Raw genomic sequence first — 20,828 nt, forward strand, 5'->3', positions numbered from 1 at the left:
CTTTTTGATAACTCTGTACTTCTGGTGACTGTACAGTTTGAAATACTATTTTGTTCTTCTTAGGTGTTAGAAAGGCATCCTAACCTTAAAATGTTTAGACTGGGAGTAGGGTGAAGAAGAGACGAGAACAACCCCCACAGTGACTAAAACCTACATGCCACTGCATCCCCCGCGTCCAGGGCCAATGTCCCACGGTCATCACCATCATGCCCAAGAGAAAGGCTGAAGGGGATGCTAAAGGAGATGAAGCCAAGGTGAAGGACAAACCATAGAGATCTGCAAAGTTGTCTGAGAAACCTGGTCCTCCAAAGCCAAGCCCAAGCCTAAAAAGGCCTCTGCAAAGAAAGGAGAGAAGGTACCCAAAGGAAAAAAAGGGAAAAGATGACGCTGGCAAGGATGGGAATAACCCTGCAGACAATGGAGATGCCAAAATAGACCAGGCACAGGAAGCCGAAGGTGCTGGAGATGCCTAGTGAAGCGTGTGCCTTTTTGATAACTCTGTACTTCTGGTGACTGTACAGTTTGAAATACTATTTTTACCAAGTTTTATAAAAATGCAGAATTTTGTCTTAAAGAGTTTTTTCTAGACTGAAATTCTTTCTGAAGCTCCTTTTCACCTGCTTCTTCATCACGATATCTGTTTGAGTGAGAGGCACCACCCTCTGGCAGCTGGGAAGGCCAGTGCGTGAAGCCCCATGAGAGTGAGGCCGACAAGCCTGTTTCTTAAAGGCTGGCCGCAGCTTGTTTGCCTGCATTTCTCCAGGACTGGCTGTGGCCACTTAGGATAACAATGTGCTTTTCCTTGAAGACCCAGCTGGCGTGGTTTAGATAGATTGCTTCCACAAGCTTGGGGCAAATATGTTCTCAACCCAGGCGTAGTCCCTTTGAAATCCTTTTTAAAACCCTGGCTTACTCCAGGGTGGGTGACCTCGTTGCTGTGATGGAAGATGGCACGGGAGGCGAGTAGGAAGTGTAACAGCGTGAGCCCGGAGTGAAGCTGCGAGTGCCTCGGGGTCACCACCTGCCTGACCGTCTCCTGCACATGTGAGTTTGCCTTTTGATAACCCCCCGTGCTTTCTTGAAGTGGTCGTGCTTGCATTTTCAGTCTCACAGATTCTTCTTCCAACAGTTTATTTTCTGTTTAACAGTATATTTACTTATGTAATTTCCTGAGAAGGAGAGAGAGAAACCAAGACTGACCCCCAACAGGATCCATTATGCTGTGATCCAGCCCTGGCCCCAGCCAGCCAGGATTATAGGCACACAAGCACTCCTGGTGTGGACGAGGAGGCCTCTAACTCGGGGCTTTTCCATACTGCTTCAGCGTCGTGGACCGTTGGCATATTGCTCTGCATATGTGGCTGGCCACAAAGCCTGCTTTAGTCTCCAGCCTGGTAGCTGATCAAGCACACGTCTTATTGTTTCTTTCCTAAATATCTCTGGTCCATCTATTCCTGTCCAGCTCTCATGTCTTCTTTCACTTGAAGTAACCTTGCACTCGAATAGTTGTGACCTTCACCCACCCTAATATATTTTTCTGAAAGTTATTTGAGTAATATTTTAAAAATCAAAATGGGGCTGGCAGGTGACATGGTGGTTAAAAGCGCTGGACTCCGACCTGGCCAGCCATCGTTCAAGTCCTGAACCTGGTAGGTTGCTTTCACACTTTCTCTCCTTCTCTGGTCAAATTAAAATAAATAAAGTTAAGTAGAATAATTTTTTTTTTGAGAGGTTTTTGCTATAGGGCACGTGCGCTCGCCAGACAGAGACAGAGAGACAGAAAGCGAGAAATCACCCCCCAGGGGGGATGGCCACGCCGCAATCCCTTCTCCTCTTGGGATCTTGGGCACACACGCACACGCGCCCGGCGTTAGTTTAAGCCGCCAGATCCGGGACTCGAACTGTGGTCGACTACGTGGGAGTCCAGCGACATAGCCATTATGCTAACTGCTGGCCCCAAGTAGAATAATTGTTTAAAAAAATCCAAACAGTAATCCCTACCAAACTTAAACTATGTTACTATTTGACTTTCTTGGGTCTTAAGCGCATACCTCTCTAAGACTGGAGTTTTAGACTTCTACCTCCTCACTCTCCTTTGCTCCTCTCACCTAACTGGCTTTTAGTTACTCCGGTGTCTGCCGCTTCCCTTATCTAAGTGATTCTTGCAGCCCCTGCAGGCTGCACTGCTCTGTTCAAATGCTGGTTCCTCATTCAAGTCTTTTTGATTTTTTTTTTTTTAAGACCAAATCAAATCTCTCATCTTTCTCTGAGCTCAGGTTTCTGTCAACTAATTGTTTAGAACATTTACCTAAGTAAAAAATGAATTATGGTGCTGGTGTAATCCTTCATATAAGATGCATCTCATGCTGCTGAACTGCCCATGGGGCCAGGAACTCTTACCACGTTGGAACCATAGCTTTATTATTTAGCTTTGGTTTTACCCATAAGGCTACATACAATGCTTAGTACCTTTATCATATCAGAAACTCTGTCCAGTATTTTGTAAATTAATATTTTTGAATCTTGTCATTCTACTCTTAAGATAGAAAGCAATTTATTTAACTAAGCCCCCATTACTGGACTTTTAAACTATTATTCCTCAGTTTCACAGGGGATTAGTTCTAGGCTCCACCTCAGATATCAAAATCTGGATGGATGGTGAAGTTTATTATGTAAAATAAAATGCCTTAGTTTTTGCTTATCACCTATATACATTTTCGTATGTACTTTAAATCTTCTTTAGAGTCCTTTAAGTAATCTTGGCATCAAGTGTAAGTGAAATGAAAACTGTATGGATAAACTTAAGCATCTCTTTTGTAGGGAATCGTCTCTTCCCATTTTGTAACCGATGTGTCCTGCCCACATCACTGGGTGTTTGAATCCACAGATGTAGGACCCATGGAGATAGGGGCCTGACTGTACTTTTATTGTTGACTGTTATGAATAACGTTACAATGAGTGCAGAAACTCATTGACTTGAGCATATTGGAGGTTGTTTCTATAGAAGCAGAGCCTGGGATGGGGATTCTAATGTAAGCAAGTTATTGAGGAATGGTGCTAGAAGGACACTGAAGGGAGTGAGGAAAACCGCATAGGGCAGAGGTGGAAGCTACTCAGACATGGTTCCAGGTGAAGACTGTTCTTAGCCTGTTCCCGGAAAGGTCTCTAGAGTCAAAATAGCACCACAGTGTTGTTATACTGAAAAACAGCGTACCTGTGTTACTATAACCGTTGTGTTTGGCCAGGAACTGCCTGTGTGTGGGAGAGAGGGAACCAGGTGCAGATGTGAGCCAACAGTGCCAGGCCTGGAAAGGGAATCCAGGAGAAGCTACACAGCATCTTGGTATAGAGAGGATGTAGGGGGGCTGCATGGAAGAGGTTTCACTTAAGTACTAAGCCTTGCAACGTGGTAGGATTTAATACAAAATCTATGCAACATGGTAAGATTTTAATGTAGAATCTATAGGGAAAGCACATTCTGAGAAAAAGGAACGAAAAATGCAGTAAGGAAAATACTAAGTGTATTTTTAGAGAAAAGTAATGATTTGCTATAAAATAACTCTTTATCTGTGGGAGATACATTCTAAGACTCTGAGTGGATGTGTGAATCCGTGGCTAGTAGTAAACCTTGTATACTGTGTTTTACGTTTTGTTTTTGCTATAGTTATACATACCTACCCATGATGACATTTAACTAATAAAGTAGGCACAAGAAAATAACATCAGAACAATTATAACAGCATGCTGTAATAAAGAGGTCTCACTGTCTTTTAAAAATATCTTATTGTACTCCTCTATTTTCAGACCTTGGTTGACTCTGGGTAAAATGAGAATAGGGAAAAGTGAAACCATGGATTAAGAGTGCGTGTGTGGGAGTGAACTGTTATAAGGACTAAGTAAGCAGAATTTGGTGATAAGTTTCTAAAAATGGATTAGATGGGGGTGGGGATGGGAGGGGGCTGGAAGGTGGCATAGTTGTTGAGGCACTGGACTCCCACTTGGCTGATTGTGGTTCCAGTCCTGGACCTGATGGCTGGCTTTTTCACTCTCCCTCTCTTCCTCTGTCTTATCTTGTCAAATCGAATAATAATACTAGTAAATAAAATTAAATCTTAAAAATATAGATTGGACCTTTACAATAAAAGAACTTAAATTTCAAGCTGGTATTAAACATACATTACTAAATATAGAGTTTTCATTCAACAGATCTACTGTGTTTGTGTAATTCGGGGTTATTTTAAAGAACATAAGCATGGAAAACAGAAAGACCTTTACTACTGAGACAGCATCATTCTTTTCTCCACACTATTACTGAAGAATTGCTAGTTTTGGTAAGCACAGAATTAGACGATATTGTCCTTGTTGAAATGCTTAGAACATTTTAACACACGCACATGCAATACTCTCAACTTTATATGAATTAAATACATGGCACAAGGAAGGATGATACTAGCACGTTTGTATCTATCTAAAACTCACATATAAAAATTCATCCAACTCACTTTTATGTTTTAGATGCCATAAAGATAATTGAAAAGTCATTTTTAAAGGAAATGCCTTGAAAAACAGCATAATGAAAATTGCATAACTGTTTTGTGCACATGTAGAAAATCTTAAGAGTTCATAAACATTATTTAAGATCTTTAAAATATTCTTGCATTGTATCATAATTCCGAAATCATAAATGCAGTATTCTCAGTAATCTTCCTCATTTATAAAATGCTATTGGACACCATTTTACCTTATGGGAGGTGTGGCAATTGAAAAGTTAATGAGTTAATGTTTATAGAGGCTTTTTGAGGCCTTTAGATGAAAGATGTAATATAAATCCAAAATATTAATCTTTATGTGTGAAATACTCTAATTACTTCCCATTGCCATGGGGACATTATTGGAGATTTATACCTTCCTCTGAAATACCTGGCACAATTGTTATATGAGACAGCATAATTTTAGGTGAACCATTGTAATTCTGTGGTTATTACCATATATCAAAAAGAACAGTTTAAGTATATGTGCTCCATTTACATACTAAGCATTTTAATTATTTTCATTATTCATTTATTTATATACAGATATTAAGCTGATTTGAAAAACTGATCAATATACGGTTTTATCTATGTTGCCAGAGATCTTTGAGATGCAGAAATAAGAAAATAAGTGGAACCAGCAGATGGTGTGTAAAGGTTATGTCTCTATATTCCCTCATAGTTGACTGCAGTTTGAGTCCTGGACTTAGAACTCAAACCAGGCATGTGTGTATGTGTTCCCAAGAATCCTGAGAGGAGAATGGAGGAGAAGTGATTGTGGCATGGCCATCCTCCCTATGGGGTGATTTCTTGCTTTCTGTCTCTCCATTTCTCTCTGTCTCTCCAGTATGCACACGTGCCCTATAGCAAAACAAAACAAAACTTTTTTTAAAGAGATTGAAAAGAATAGACATATTATGCTCAACTCATTGGTTTTAACATTAGACCAATTACATATTCGCTAACACAGGCAGAAAATTATAGCAATATTCTTTTATTTACAATGTAAAATGCTACCATTTATTGAATATATGTGTGTGTATTAATACATAAAGAGGGCTGGTGGACTAGTAATATTTCATACATTATTATCCACATAATGGCCCTATGAAATGGAGTTGAAATCCATTTCAGGAAAGGAGGAAAAAAGGAGGTGTTTAACTAGCTCCAGGTCACAGGAGTGATGGGGAGTATGACCCCTGAGTCCATTCTTCAACCCCTGTATTATACTAATTGTCCAAAATGCTACCTTCCCTGTTTCCACTGTTAGGAATCCTACTAAATCTAGACTGCACACAATGATTTTAATAATAACAAAATGAAACTTTAAGGAGTTCTCAAGAGACACGGAGGTCTTCTTTGCCAAGGTTTTTCTATATGAATGGCTCTTCTGGTTTCTTGCCAAACCAGTAAGCATAAACACTGAAAATGCAAAGAAAAGCACTCAAGACCCAAAACTCATTTTTGCTAGGCTTGTGTTGAAAACAGAAAAGTAAGGACTCAGCACATGTAAACTAAGTTTAAGGATGATTGTCTCCAGATTGATTTTAAATCTTGGAAAACACAATTCTTGAGAGCATTGTCCACAAAGTAGACAAAACTTCCTTTGGAAGGAAATTTTTAAATGAACAATAAAAAATAATGCATACCAAAAAAATTACGAAATATCTCTCATGAAAATTCAGAGAAATTATATATCTGGTTTAGAAATGGATCTTCCTCCTCCTTTCTCAAGTACGCCCTGCCTCTCTCATGCATATGCACAATCAGCATTCATATAACTCTAATTTTTGGAACAAAAATATGTGGTCTTTATATTCTCACTCTGTCCAGTCTACCCACATTTTCACATGTGAATGTCCTAATGCATCTATGTATAATATTCCAAGTATCTGGGAGCCTTCGCGATAAACTCCAAACTTGTTTCTTTGTACACAAAGCCCTCGTGCTCTCTCTGATCTTCGGCTCTCCCTGTATAAATGCTCCCTGCTTGTTCATGTCTCCGTGCCTTTGATCATGTCTCCCCCACCTGAAATTTTATATGATAAACACCTGCTTGTATCTCAAGACTCAGCCCGAGGAAATATTTCTCTGGGAAGTGTTCCTGACATCTTTCAAACAGCAAGATGATTGTCCCTTACTGGGTGGCTTGCATAACACTCCCCATTTACTAGATGGCATTGTAATTTTCATTCCGTCTATTGTGCTTTTACCATTACGTTGTCAACCCCCTAAGGTCTGAGTCTGTGGCTTATTTGTCTTGTTCACTCTGCCTCACACAGTGCAGAGTCATGCACAGAACGTTCACACGAGAACCTGTCTGTCTCACGTTTTTGCTGAGACCACAAAGCCAGAGAATGTGTGTCAAGCGCTCCTGCATTTTAGACTGGAAGAGCTTGCAGAGGAGCGGGATCTTAAAACCAGATTTGGCATATCGGTGCTAAGTGAGTAAGTCCGTGAGCTAACAGCGTCAGATCGACAATTGCCTCCGTGTGAGCACATGCCCTTTTCTTTCACGTACCTGTAGGTGGTTTATACATTTGTTGGATTTGCTTTTTCAGATCAGATTGGAAAGGCTCGTCAGTTGCTAGTACACTTCAGTTTCTAGCTTTCATTGCTTCTGTCACTGCCACATTATGTCACTATCGAAAATGAGCCCCAGATGGTCCAATGTATTCTGTCTACTGTAGCTCACTTGCTAGTTTAGATTCCTGTACGGGAAGAGAAGGCAGTTCACAGTGGATTTTCTAAGGCTTAGCTGTATTTTTCAGTTTATCTTCATATGCTCAGCCAGTTCTCTGAAAAAGAGATGCCACTAATGTCTCGAAGTGCGTCTACACCCATCACAGCCCCTGCTGCCACCCCAGCTTCCCCAAGGCCACTCAGAACCTTGCTCTGACTGATTTTCTTTCAGGGACCTTGGAACTCATCCTAGCTGTGAGACCTCAGTCTCTACCATGTTATTTAGGGATATTTTAAAACCTTAATTCCATAGATATTTTGAATTAAAATAAAATTTTATTTGCCAGAGGGCATGTGTACTAGCCTGAGAGATGGAGAGGGAGAAAACCCCCTAACGGCCTGCCATTCCTTCTCTTCCATTTCTCAATCCCATTGGAATTTTGGACATGCGTGCACTGTGCCCAGTGTGTTTTTTAAGCTGCCAGGGCTGGGATTCAAACCATGCAATCGTTTATGTCGAATCCAGCCCCCTTAACTACTAGGCCAGTGGCCAGCTCCCATAGATTATGTTAATGCTTAACTTTAAAGGTCCTTGGGAAAGGTTTAAATTTTTATGCTTTCCTCTGAGGAGAATCCTTGGGCCTGTAAAACTTGCCCAGGTTTGCCTGGCATCACTTTTATATAACAAGGATTTATGAAGGAACAGCCTTCTAGGGCTACCCGAGGTCCAATTACAGCTTCTGCCAGTGTGGTGGATGTCTCCCTCATGGTGCTTGCCCAAGTAACAGGAAAACTCCTGCTCCATGGAGACTTTTCAGGCTTACCTGGCTTCCTTGAAAAGAAAAAACTGAGTTGCATCTCATCAGTAAACACCTGCTTTAAGAATAAAGGAAAATTGGGCTGGCTCTATAGCCTAGGAGTTAAAGGAGCTGTATCCCACATGGTTGACCACAGTTCAAATGCCAGCCCGAGCAGCTTGAAAACACATCAGATGCATGTGCGTGCACTTCTAAAATCCTGACAAGATCCAGAAATGGAGGAGGGAGGATTGTGGTCTGGCCACACCTGCTTGTGGATGCTTTCTCCTTCTTTTCTTTTGTTCTGTTTTTAACTTTGTCTCTCTGCATGTGACTACATCTGCTCTCTGGCAATAAAAAATAAAATGTACAGGGAACCAGCAGTTAGCGTAATGGCTGTGTTGCTGGACTCCCACGTAGTCGACCGCGGTTCGTGTCCCGGACCCGGTGGCTTAAAACTCACGCCGGGCGCATGTGCGTGCGCGCCCAAGATCCTGAGAGGAGAATGGAGGAGAAGGGATTGTGGCGTGACCATCCCCCCTGGGGGGTGATTTCTCGCTTTCTGTCTCTTTGTCTCTCTGTCTGTCTGGCAAGCGCACGCGCCCTACAGTGAAAATCTCTCAAAAAAAATAAAATAAAATGTACAAAGTTCTTTTTAAACTCATAATTAACAATATTTAAGAGTATTTCTTTGTGAGTTAAATGTTGTCTGCCATTACATGTGCAATACAGTTACAAGAAACTGTTTCTAAGAAATAATGTGGTTATTGCTGAGTGCCAAATATGGGCTATGTAAATTTATTCTCATCTCTTATAAGCAGAAAAACACTTAAGAATCGAAGTTCATCTATTAGACTCATGGATAAACAAATAAATATTTGGGGTCTTTTTAAAAATATAACATGTAGAAACTTGAAAGATTATGGACCATGGCAATGCTTATAGTATCTTCTGTATTAATAACAGATACTTAATGGTTATTTTAATTCGTTTATTTACACATGTGTTTGAACTGCAGTGGTGGACACTGGGAATTTAGAAATGGACAGAATAGATCTCGTCAGTACCCTCAGGGAGCTTACATTCTACAATCCCTGGGGAAACAAACAAAAACTGCAGTAAAATGTTAACATAATATTAAGAATATTAATATATTGAATATATTAATATATTAATATAATCATTAAGGGGAATAAAATTGAATTAGAGGCAAAGAACCTCAACTATTTAGTAAAATGCAAGAGTTAAATAATGCAGAGGATTCAAAAAAAAATTAAAAACCTGAAGAGAGCGTGAATTTAAGTGGTTTACAAACTTTTAAGGCCTAAGACCATGAATTCAGAGGGTGGGATCACTGTAGCTTGAAAGGTTTATTGAAGGACATGGGACTTGAGCCTGAAGAAGCCATATATTTAGAGAAGTCGATGATCTCATCAAGTGCTCTTCTGAGTTAAAGCATTTAGCAGCAGCAGCCTTATTTTAGCACACTTGAATTTTCAGGTGGATTTACTTATAATCAATATACATCAATAGAAGGGTCGTCTTGAAAGGAAATTCTTCCAATACAATCTGATAAATCAACTCAGATTGAAGTCTAGATTCATTCACATATTTCTTCCCAGACCATGGTTTTGGTGAAAGGAGTTTTTAGTAACATGACAAAGTAAATGTATTGATTGTGACTGTAAAAGAAACGCATACAGATTTTCAGGCAATCTGCTCATTGATAAATGTCTTAAAGTAGTTGAAAACTGGCAGCTGCTTCCTAATATCCTAATGCCACTGGTTGTGCTGTATTTGCTTCTACCTACTTCCTGGGAATGAGTTAACTGGCTGTAGAAAGAGAGGGATCTTTGTCCCTTGTGTTTTCTGTGTGTCCCATGGATGAAGTAATGGGTGAATGTGGCATGACATCATAGTCATTCAGGAGATAAATTTGTTCAATGAATGGAAGATATAAGCTGAATATTCCCTATAATACAGTTTGACACATTTCCCTGTGGTATCATAAAAAAAAAATTGTTTTGGTTTATCATATTCTCAACTGATCTTTTTTTCTGTTTATCGTCTTTGCTTTCTTCTGGATAGTTAACTTTCTTTGTAAAATGGATTTACTTTTCTGTGTGTTTTCTTCATGGTAAGTGATTTTACTAACTGGAAAAGAAGAGTCCACAACAAATGAAATATTGTGTTTGTATTCATAATGCTTACTGTTTTTTGGTGTACACATACACATACAGTATATACACTATTTACTGTAAATATACACACTAATTTATAGATATATAGTTGTCGTCATAGACTTTTTTTTTTTTTTTTTTAAATACAAAATGATGGCCAGGCCTCTCTCTGATGCGTAGCTCTTCATGTTCTGTTGGAACAATAAGTTTAAGTACACTCATTCTTCTGTCTCAGTTTCAAATAAAGACTTGTTCTGTGCCCACTATACGTGAAAAATATTTAAACTAAGAAATATAGGCCATTGGGAAAGGAACCACAGATTCTCAACTAATCCTTTTTCTCCTCTATTACTTTTACACATGTGGCATTATTATATTTACCTATTTTGTTTGTATTTTTAAGATTGTTGGCTTTGGGGCCACGTGGGGGCGTGCTGGTGAAGGTGGGGACCCTGGACCTGACAGCTTGCTTTCTCACTTGCTCAAGCTCTTTTTTTTCTTTCTGCTGCACGTGCACGCCCTATAGCAAATTAAAGCCAAAAAATAATTGGCTTCTGTCAAAATTCTCTTTCGCTGTAAAACATCTTCACTCCTACAAGCTTCGTTAATCAAAATGAGAAACAGCACTCATTTTGCTCATGAATCTTTGATTTGGGCAGGGCTTGGCCGGGACAGCGTGTCTGTGCCCTAATCAGTTCCAGCTGGGGCAGCTCACAGGCTGTAGGATAGAATCCCTTCAGCCAGGCTCCGTGGGGATGGATGCTACGACCAGATGGGCTCTCAGTGGAATCGGGACCTCTGGTGTGTACCTGTGGCCCATGCATGTTGTTGCCTGCTTACACATTAGGGTCTGTCTGAGCTCCCAGAAAATACCACAGGGAAGCTGTACTGCCCCGCCAGTCACAGAGCCTGCCGTCTGCCACCCTGTGTGTACTGGATACCCGTCTTGAAGATTGGGTATTTTTGAGATATGGAGTTTGATGCTACCTCTCCATAGTAAGAGGCAGCGCAAGTTATTGAGAGACATGGTTACAGTTTTTCTTTTCTTTTTTCAGTTTGCTATAGTGTGTGTGTGAGTGTGTGTGTGTGCTCACTGCAAAGACAGAGACAGTGCAAGAGACAGGAGCTCAGAAAGCACCCAGGCACCCTCAGGGGGTTGGCGGCACCACAGTCCCTTCTTTTGTCTGCTCTCTGGATTCTGGGCACTCGTGCACATGTAACCATCATGTTTCTCAAGCCTCAGGATCCGGGACTGGAACCTCGCAGTTGGCCAAATGGGATCCAGCTGATGTAACCTCTGGGCCACCAGCTGGCCCCAATAACTTTCTAAACCATAACAATATTATGACAAAGACAATTTTGAAATTTGACATATATTTTGCTCATCTCTAACCCATTCCAATTATTCTCAAACAATTTGCTGTTATCTCCTAATTTTAAAAAAAAAGAAGACCCAAATACTTATATTTGTCCAACTTTTTTTTACCTTAATGGAAATTATCTTGATGTCTTTCATAAATTAAAACAGAAGGTCTAATAATGAAATATATTGAGACTTATTCTTTTGTCTACTTTAAAAATAGCTTCATCTCCATCATAATCATTAGCCTATTTGGTATGAAAACAATACAGAATTGTTAAAAATAAAAAAGAAAACATTGTTATTAATTAACCAGTACTAGAGTACATTTGTTTTGAGTCACTTGACATTGCTTACTAAGAAAATGAGGTTTGGGGTCTAAAAGCATCATCTGAAAGAATAAGATGCTCGTTTTGAAAGCAGCATTACTATGACTGGGGACATCCTCAATTTAGTGCTATCTTGTCAGCTCTTCTCTGAGTCAAGACAGCTTTTGGCATTTTTTTTCCTTCCCAAGCAATATTATCATCAAGAGACTTTGACTTATTTAAATCCTTTTGAGATCAAGTCACAGGAAAACAGGTCAAATTCCCATAGTTTTTGTTCCTTTTCTCTTGTATAGGGACACAAGTCCAAGAAATCAAAATTATTTTGTCTTATTACTGACAAAATAATTTACTACACTGTCTTTATCTTATATTACAATTTGAGCTTATATTTACTTCCTAAAATTTAATTAGAATATCAGGGAGAAAATCAATGCTATTTCATGGAAAAAGTTTCATTAATCTACTAACCATTTGTACATTTTTTCCCTTCTATTGGAATAGTTAACACCAAACAGTTTAAAACAACTTTTTATAAAGTAAAAACAAAATCAGAGCTCAAACCTTGATAAGTTTGAGTTAACTTCTTTTCTTGGAGTCATTTAATGATTTAGTGTTTCAGTTCAAATCATTTTAGTTGCATTTGGTATGTGAGTTTTATAATCACTTTCTGGTATTACTAGACTGAGTGCTTTAATTTTTTTCTCTCACTCTAATCAAGCTTTTCTGCTTTCTATATTATATGTGGAAAACTACTGTCAATAGTTTTAAATTTATTTCTCCCCCATTCCAGAGAGATGAGATTAAGATTACAGTATTCTTTTCTTATTTTTTTTCAATATTTATTTATTTTATTTGACCAGAGAGAGGCAGAGAAAAGACAAGGAAAGCGAAAAAGCAAGCCACTGGGTCTAGGACTTGAACACAGTCGGCCATGGGAGTCTAGCACCTTAACCACCACGCTTCCTGCTAGCCGCAGAGAGGCAATCTTTTATATCCAATTTTAGGTGTCTGAGTCCTTCACTGATTTGCCTAGTTTTTCAGCTCTAAATAGAAGAACTGTGGCCAATTAAATTGGCCCCTTTAAATAAACATGTTCACTTTAAATAAACATGTAACTGGACACAAGATTCGAATGATGAGTTGGGTCCGTGTGGAAAGGAGGTGATTACTTCTTGAAAATAGTTTGCATGTGTGTGTCTACCTGTGTGTGTAGGTATGCCTCCATATTATAGTATGGGGCTGGTGGTTGTGTGCTGGTGAGGTAAAATAAATGCCTTATTCATTTTGTAAAACTTCATCTATGCCTAATGTTTTTCAGATGAACTCATTTTCTTCTCTAGTTGACTCATTAAAGTACAAAAATGATAAGGAATAGTTGAAGTTTCAGCTCTGCTTAGAGTAACAGCCATTAATTTCAAATCAATACCTTTATTTTAGATAGGAGATTATATTCTATATCTTCAGCAGTGCAGACTCTCCATTTTTAGCTATATTTAGTTTAGTATTGAAATGCTGAAACAATTTTGTATGCTCAGAAATCACATAGAAGAAACTTTGGGATGATAACTAATGGAACGGCAAACGTGAGCAACAGTGATTATGAATAAGAGGCTGAAGCTTTTGAGTCTTTTTGTTCTTTGACATTACTCATGAAAGAAACTTCTCATGTTTCAATCCAAATTAAAAAAAAATCACTTGTAAAATAATCATTTCTAAAGACAGCAGCAGCTTTTAAAAAGAAACAAAAATAGCAGACTACAGATTCTCAACTAATCCTTTTTCTCCTCTATTACTTTTACACATGTGGCATTATTATATTTACCTATTTTGTTTGTATTTTTAAGATTGTTGGCTTTGGGGCCACGTGGGGGCGTGCTGGTGAAGGTGGGGACCCTGGACCTGACAGCTTGCTTTCTCACTTGCTCAAGCTCTTTTTTTTCTTTCTGCTGCACGTGCACGCCCTATAGCAAATTAAAGCCAAAAAATAATTGGCTTCTGTCAAAATTCTCTTTCGCTGTAAAACATCTTCACTCCTACAAGCTTCGTTAATCAAAATGAGAAACAGCACTCATTTTGCTCATGAATCTTTGATTTGGGCAGGGCTTGGCCGGGACAGCGTGTCTGTGCCCTAATCAGTTCCAGCTGGGGCAGCTCACAGGCTGTAGGATAGAATCCCTTCAGCCAGGCTCCGTGGGGATGGATGCTACGACCAGATGGGCTCTCAGTGGAATCGGGACCTCTGGTGTGTACCTGTGGCCCATGCATGTTGTTGCCTGCTTACACATTAGGGTCTGTCTGAGCTCCCAGAAAATACCACAGGGAAGCTGTACTGCCCCGCCAGTCACAGAGCCTGCCGTCTGCCACCCTGTGTGTACTGGATACCCGTCTTGAAGATTGGGTATTTTTGAGATATGGAGTTTGATGCTACCTCTCCATAGTAAGAGGCAGCGCAAGTTATTGAGAGACATGGTTACAGTTTTTCTTTTCTTTTTTCAGTTTGCTATAGTGTGTGTGTGAGTGTGTGTGTGTGCTCACTGCAAAGACAGAGACAGTGCAAGAGACAGGAGCTCAGAAAGCACCCAGGCACCCTCAGGGGGTTGGCGGCACCACAGTCCCTTCTTTTGTCTGCTCTCTGGATTCTGGGCACTCGTGCACATGTAACCATCATGTTTCTCAAGCCTCAGGATCCGGGACTGGAACCTCGCAGTTGGCCAAATGGGATCCAGCTGATGTAACCTCTGGGCCACCAGCTGGCCCCAATAACTTTCTAAACCATAACAATATTATGACAAAGACAATTTTGAAATTTGACATATATTTTGCTCATCTCTAACCCATTCCAATTATTCTCAAACAATTTGCTGTTATCTCCTAATTTTAAAAAAAAAGAAGACCCAAATACTTATATTTGTCCAACTTTTTTTTACCTTAATGGAAATTATCTTGATGTCTTTCATAAATTAAAACAGAAGGTCTAATAATGAAATATATTGAGACTTATTCTTTTGTCTACTTTAAAAATAGCTTCATCTCCATCATAATCATTAGCCTATTTGGTATGAAAACAATACAGAATTGTTAAAAATAAAAAAGAAAACATTGTTATTAATTAACCAGTACTAGAGTACATTTGTTTTGAGTCACTTGACATTGCTTACTAAGAAAATGAGGTTTGGGGTCTAAAAGCATCATCTGAAAGAATAAGATGCTCGTTTTGAAAGCAGCATTACTATGACTGGGGACATCCTCAATTTAGTGCTATCTTGTCAGCTCTTCTCTGAGTCAAGACAGCTTTTGGCATTTTTTTTCCTTCCCAAGCAATATTATCATCAAGAGACTTTGACTTATTTAAATCCTTTTGAGATCAAGTCACAGGAAAACAGGTCAAATTCCCATAGTTTTTGTTCCTTTTCTCTTGTATAGGGACACAAGTCCAAGAAATCAAAATTATTTTGTCTTATTACTGACAAAATAATTTACTACACTGTCTTTATCTTATATTACAATTTGAGCTTATATTTACTTCCTAAAATTTAATTAGAATATCAGGGAGAAAATCAATGCTATTTCATGGAAAAAGTTTCATTAATCTACTAACCATTTGTACATTTTTTCCCTTCTATTGGAATAGTTAACACCAAACAGTTTAAAACAACTTTTTATAAAGTAAAAACAAAATCAGAGCTCAAACCTTGATAAGTTTGAGTTAACTTCTTTTCTTGGAGTCATTTAATGATTTAGTGTTTCAGTTCAAATCATTTTAGTTGCATTTGGTATGTGAGTTTTATAATCACTTTCTGGTATTACTAGACTGAGTGCTTTAATTTTTTTCTCTCACTCTAATCAAGCTTTTCTGCTTTCTATATTATATGTGGAAAACTACTGTCAATAGTTTTAAATTTATTTCTCCCCCATTCCAGAGAGATGAGATTAAGATTACAGTATTCTTTTCTTATTTTTTTTCAATATTTATTTATTTTATTTGACCAGAGAGAGGCAGAGAAAAGACAAGGAAAGCGAAAAAGCAAGCCACTGGGTCTAGGACTTGAACACAGTCGGCCATGGGAGTCTAGCACCTTAACCACCACGCTTCCTGCTAGCCGCAGAGAGGCAATCTTTTATATCCAATTTTAGGTGTCTGAGTCCTTCACTGATTTGCCTAGTTTTTCAGCTCTAAATAGAAGAACTGTGGCCAATTAAATTGGCCCCTTTAAATAAACATGTTCACTTTAAATAAACATGTAACTGGACACAAGATTCGAATGATGAGTTGGGTCCGTGTGGAAAGGAGGTGATTACTTCTTGAAAATAGTTTGCATGTGTGTGTCTACCTGTGTGTGTAGGTATGCCTCCATATTATAGTATGGGGCTGGTGGTTGTGTGCTGGTGAGGTAAAATAAATGCCTTATTCATTTTGTAAAACTTCATCTATGCCTAATGTTTTTCAGATGAACTCATTTTCTTCTCTAGTTGACTCATTAAAGTACAAAAATGATAAGGAATAGTTGAAGTTTCAGCTCTGCTTAGAGTAACAGCCATTAATTTCAAATCAATACCTTTATTTTAGATAGGAGATTATATTCTATATCTTCAGCAGTGCAGACTCTCCATTTTTAGCTATATTTAGTTTAGTATTGAAATGCTGAAACAATTTTGTATGCTCAGAAATCACATAGAAGAAACTTTGGGATGATAACTAATGGAACGGCAAACGTGAGCAACAGTGATTATGAATAAGAGGCTGAAGCTTTTGAGTCTTTTTGTTCTTTGACATTACTCATGAAAGAAACTTCTCATGTTTCAATCCAAATAAAAAAAAAATCACTTGTAAAATAATCATTTCTAAAGACAGCAGCAGCTTTTAAAAAGAAACAAAAATAGCAGACTTGAATTCTTTTAGACAAAAATATTTAATGATTAAAATTTCAATATTGTAGGACCAGCTGGTAGTATGGTGGTTGAGGCAGCTGGAGCCTACACAGCCAACTGTGTGGTTCGGGTCCCAGACACGGTGGCTTGTCAAACAAACCAAGTGCTTGTGCGTGTGTGCCCAAAATCCCAAAAGGAAGGAGAACTGGAGACATGATTGCAATGGGAGGTCGGTTTTGGGACAGAGTGTGCTTTTTCCCTTTCTTGGGCAGGCTCAAGCATCTTCTGGCAGATTTAAAAACAAAAAGTCAAAACTGCACAATTTTATTTTCTAGACATTTTACATAAATCATCTTTAGGCTCTAATTTACTTGATAGAAGTATGGAGTTGGTATTCATTTTAAAGGAAGGAAGTTATAGAAATATACGCTATTAGAGAAAAGATTAGAAATCAGTTCCTGAGAAATAATTCTGAATTTATTCAGTTGAATTATATGTCTTATGAGAAAAAAATCACGTTTACACTTAACAACAAGTTTAGTACTTTATGCCTACTAGACTAGTGAAAATAAAAGGGTGAGTTTGTGGGAATACAAAGAATGATAATGCCAGTTGTCATTTGTGTATGTCTGAAAGACTCTACTAGTTACACTTGGAAGCATATCTTAAGAAAATTTCAGGGATTAAGTCATGGTTTATGAGATATGGCCTCCAAACGCATTCTGTTGTCAGGCTCCAAGTAAGGCAAAAATAGTGACTAAATGTTAGCCAATTGAAATTAAATAAACAAACTCTGTGTAATTAGAGTAGAAAGAAATTTAATAGCATAGGTTACAAAGCAAAGAGATTGAAGATACTAATTATGGTATTAATTAGAACCTTTGCTGGCCTTAAATTGGTGGACCTATGAGAGTACTTTGAAAATGCAATATGTATAATTGAACATTTGGGAAACTACCAATAGTAGAGTGTATTTTTTTTTTCCTCTCTTGAGTGTCCAGCTTTAATTGTAATGGGACGATGGAGTGGTTTTATTAATGATTACCAGTGGCTATAGCTGTATTATAGTAAGATTCCGATAGAGATGATTGTCTTTTGGTTTTGGGATTATACATGAATTTTTAAAGTAACTTTCAGGAAACAAAAAAGTAAAACAGATATGTGAAAATTTGGACTATGGGGTAGATTCAGTGAATTTCCAAGCAAAAGGTACTAATAGCATAGAATTAAATTCCCCTTTAAATAGTTAATATCACGAAATAGTTATCTTGCCAGTTCTAACAGCATAGAATTAAATTCCCCTTTAAATAGTTAATATCACGAAATAGTTATCTTGCCAGTTCAAAGAGTAACGCGTGAACAGCTGTCAAACTGATAGTCCTGTCCTCTTGCAGATGTCAATCCATTATTAACCTGTGACAGATACACATAGCTGTAACAGATGGCAAAAGGGAAAATGACCTAAAATAAGATATAAATGTCAGTAAACAGGAGATGTTATTTCTACATATTAAAAACATATTTTTGGACCAGGCAATGGCGTAGCAGTTACATCGTTGGACTCCGACATGGGTTTGCTAGAGTCCTGGACCTGGTAGCTTGAAACTCATGCCAGGCGTATGTGCCTTAGATCCTGGGAGGAGAATGGATTACAGTGTGGTCATCCTCCTAGATTGGGGGGGGCTGATATCTTACTTTCCCTCTCACTGTCTCTTTCTCTGTCTGGTGAGAGCACATAACCCAAGATAAAAACCTTAATTTTTTTTTGAAGCATATACTACTTTTAAAAATAGAATATAAAGATTGAGCATAATATATGAATACATTTTAGAGATTAGTTATGGAAATACATCTTATCAGAGATTTTAATTAGACAAATACTTTTAAAACAGTATTTTAATATTTTTCACTGCTATAGGATATGCAATTAGGGATATTTCAAATCCTCTACAGATGCATAGTTTTCAATCTTTTATTGTGAAGTAAATATAAATGATGAAAAGCAAACATGAAAAATGTTTAGTTTTGGAATTTGTGGGAAAATCGTTTTGCAACACGGACCATGATGAAGACAGAAGTGAACCAGTAACTCCATAAGCCCCCACCCTCCATTCCTATGTTCCTGTTTCAGTCACAAATTGTTCCCTATCCCCAATGTGCCACTCTCCTGTTTTCTATGATTTTATGTTATTTTGTGAAGGTATAAAATCATGACATATTACAATTCATTACCACTGCCATTCTGCCTTAGTTTTTCAAGTGCTTACCACCTGCCCTTTTTTTCTGTCTTGATATTACTTTCGATTGTATTAAAGTCAGTTTTGTGGAATGTAAAATTCAGTTTTTGTTTTTGTGGGGGATTTTGGTATAAAACTGTGGTACTGAAAAGACTACTCATAATCTGATTTTGATTTTTCCCCTACATACTCCATGGCACATTTATTATTCTTTAATATTGTATAATTTCTCTTTTTTAAAAAATCTAGGTTGATATTTATTTTAGATATATGTGCTTCAAAATGTACTTTCATACTAAAAAAAAATCTCAGAAAAATGTATCATTTTTAAGATTTGTTCTGGTCCCTAATTTTCATTTTGGTTTCTAGGGTCATATAATATATGTATATTGAATCTTGTTTGTCTATTTTCAACATTCATCAATTTATCTCAAAGCCTTTTAACTATTTCTTTGGTGTTTTAAGTTGTCTTTCTTTTCTTATACTTTTGTTAAGACATTATCTGTTGTTTTTCTATGATATGCTTATTTTATTCATTCATCTTTCCTGGTTTTCTTTAGTTCTTTGTCTGTGTTTTAGCTCTTTGAACATAAGTTAAGACATAAGTCTTTGTCTAGTTAGTCCTGTGTTTGGCTTTTTCTTCTTTTACGAATTGACTATAGGGCACATATACTTGTTGGGATGGGGGAAGATATTGAGAAAGCACCTACATCCCCAATGGTAAATAGCCATGCCACAGTCTATACTCCTCCATTCTTGAGACTATAGGCATGCATGCACACTCACCAGTGTCTTGCAAGCATCAAGACTGGGACTCATACTACAAAGCCGGCCATGTTGGATCCAGTCACCTTAACCACTGACTGGCTGATGTGTGTGTTGAACTTCTTTAGGATGGTTTCTGTCACTTTATTTTTTTTTAAATTTGTTGACGGTTTTAATAGTTCATTTGTCTAGTGACTTTTCCCAACTACTTTTGCAGAGAACATACTTCTTGCCTGTCTACCTCACAGAGGTCCTAATTTCTTAGGTTATGTGTTTAGCTAGTGTTTTCATAGGTATCACTGAATGCTAGGAGCTTAAAAAAATGAAAAAGAAAAAGAAAACAATCAAGTAACTCTCTCTCCCTGTCTTTGCGGCTAGCTTTGTGCTGGGTCTGTTCTTTAGGTCTTTACTTGACCTGCACTGAATCTAGGGATTAGCCCAAATTGAAAGTGCCTCTGGTCTCTTCTTGGCATACGTGTTGATCTTGTTCATGTGACTTAAAAAAAATCATGATAGAGCCCACATGTGTGCATGAGTGCAAGAAAGAAACGTACTCCACAGGGCATGGCCATGTTGTAGTCTCCTTCCTCCAGTTCTCCAGCCCATGAGGATCCTGGGTACACACATATGTGCCTGGGTGTTTTCAGACCAGCCTGTGGCCTCGAACCACAGTGTCTGCCAGAGCTGCACCACAGAGCCTGAGCTTACTACACGTGGCTTTTGAATAACCCTCTTCCTTACTCCCACAGTGTTCTAGTTTCCCAAGAAAAGTCTTTCCTGTTTTTACCACCAACATTTTAGGTAGCGCATTGGATTTACCAAGTGTCAGTTTTGGCCTCAGGTACCTGCAGGTTGTTCTTCAGCCTTGTTTGGAAGCTGTGCCATCACTTTCCGATCTGGTGATCTGGTTGAGTTCTGAGTTGGACCAAGACATAACTGTCACGTGTCAGTTCTTTAGGTAGCTCCTGACAGGATAGAGCAGTTCTATCCAAAATGTGTGGTAAGTTTTGTTCTGCTCCCTCCAGAACTAGGAGCCAGGGTCCCACCCTAGGAACAAGGGCTGCTGTCTTCAAGGCTGCT

General features: G+C 38.3%; 1 protein-coding gene and 1 pseudogene across 1 annotated transcript in view; both read left to right on the forward strand.

The window, feature by feature from the left end:
* The window catches only part of LOC102476311 (glutamate receptor ionotropic, delta-2), a 909,022-nt gene that overhangs the window by 39,894 nt on the left and 848,300 nt on the right, over positions 1-20,828 (forward strand). The gene's annotated exons all lie outside the window — the stretch shown is intronic.
* On the forward strand, positions 207-473 carry LOC102475489 (non-histone chromosomal protein HMG-17 pseudogene; annotated as a pseudogene).

Source organism: Tupaia chinensis, unplaced genomic scaffold (assembly GCF_000334495.1).
Source record: "Tupaia chinensis unplaced genomic scaffold, TupChi_1.0 Scaffold000245_1, whole genome shotgun sequence".
Lineage (NCBI taxonomy): Eukaryota > Metazoa > Chordata > Mammalia > Scandentia > Tupaiidae > Tupaia > Tupaia belangeri.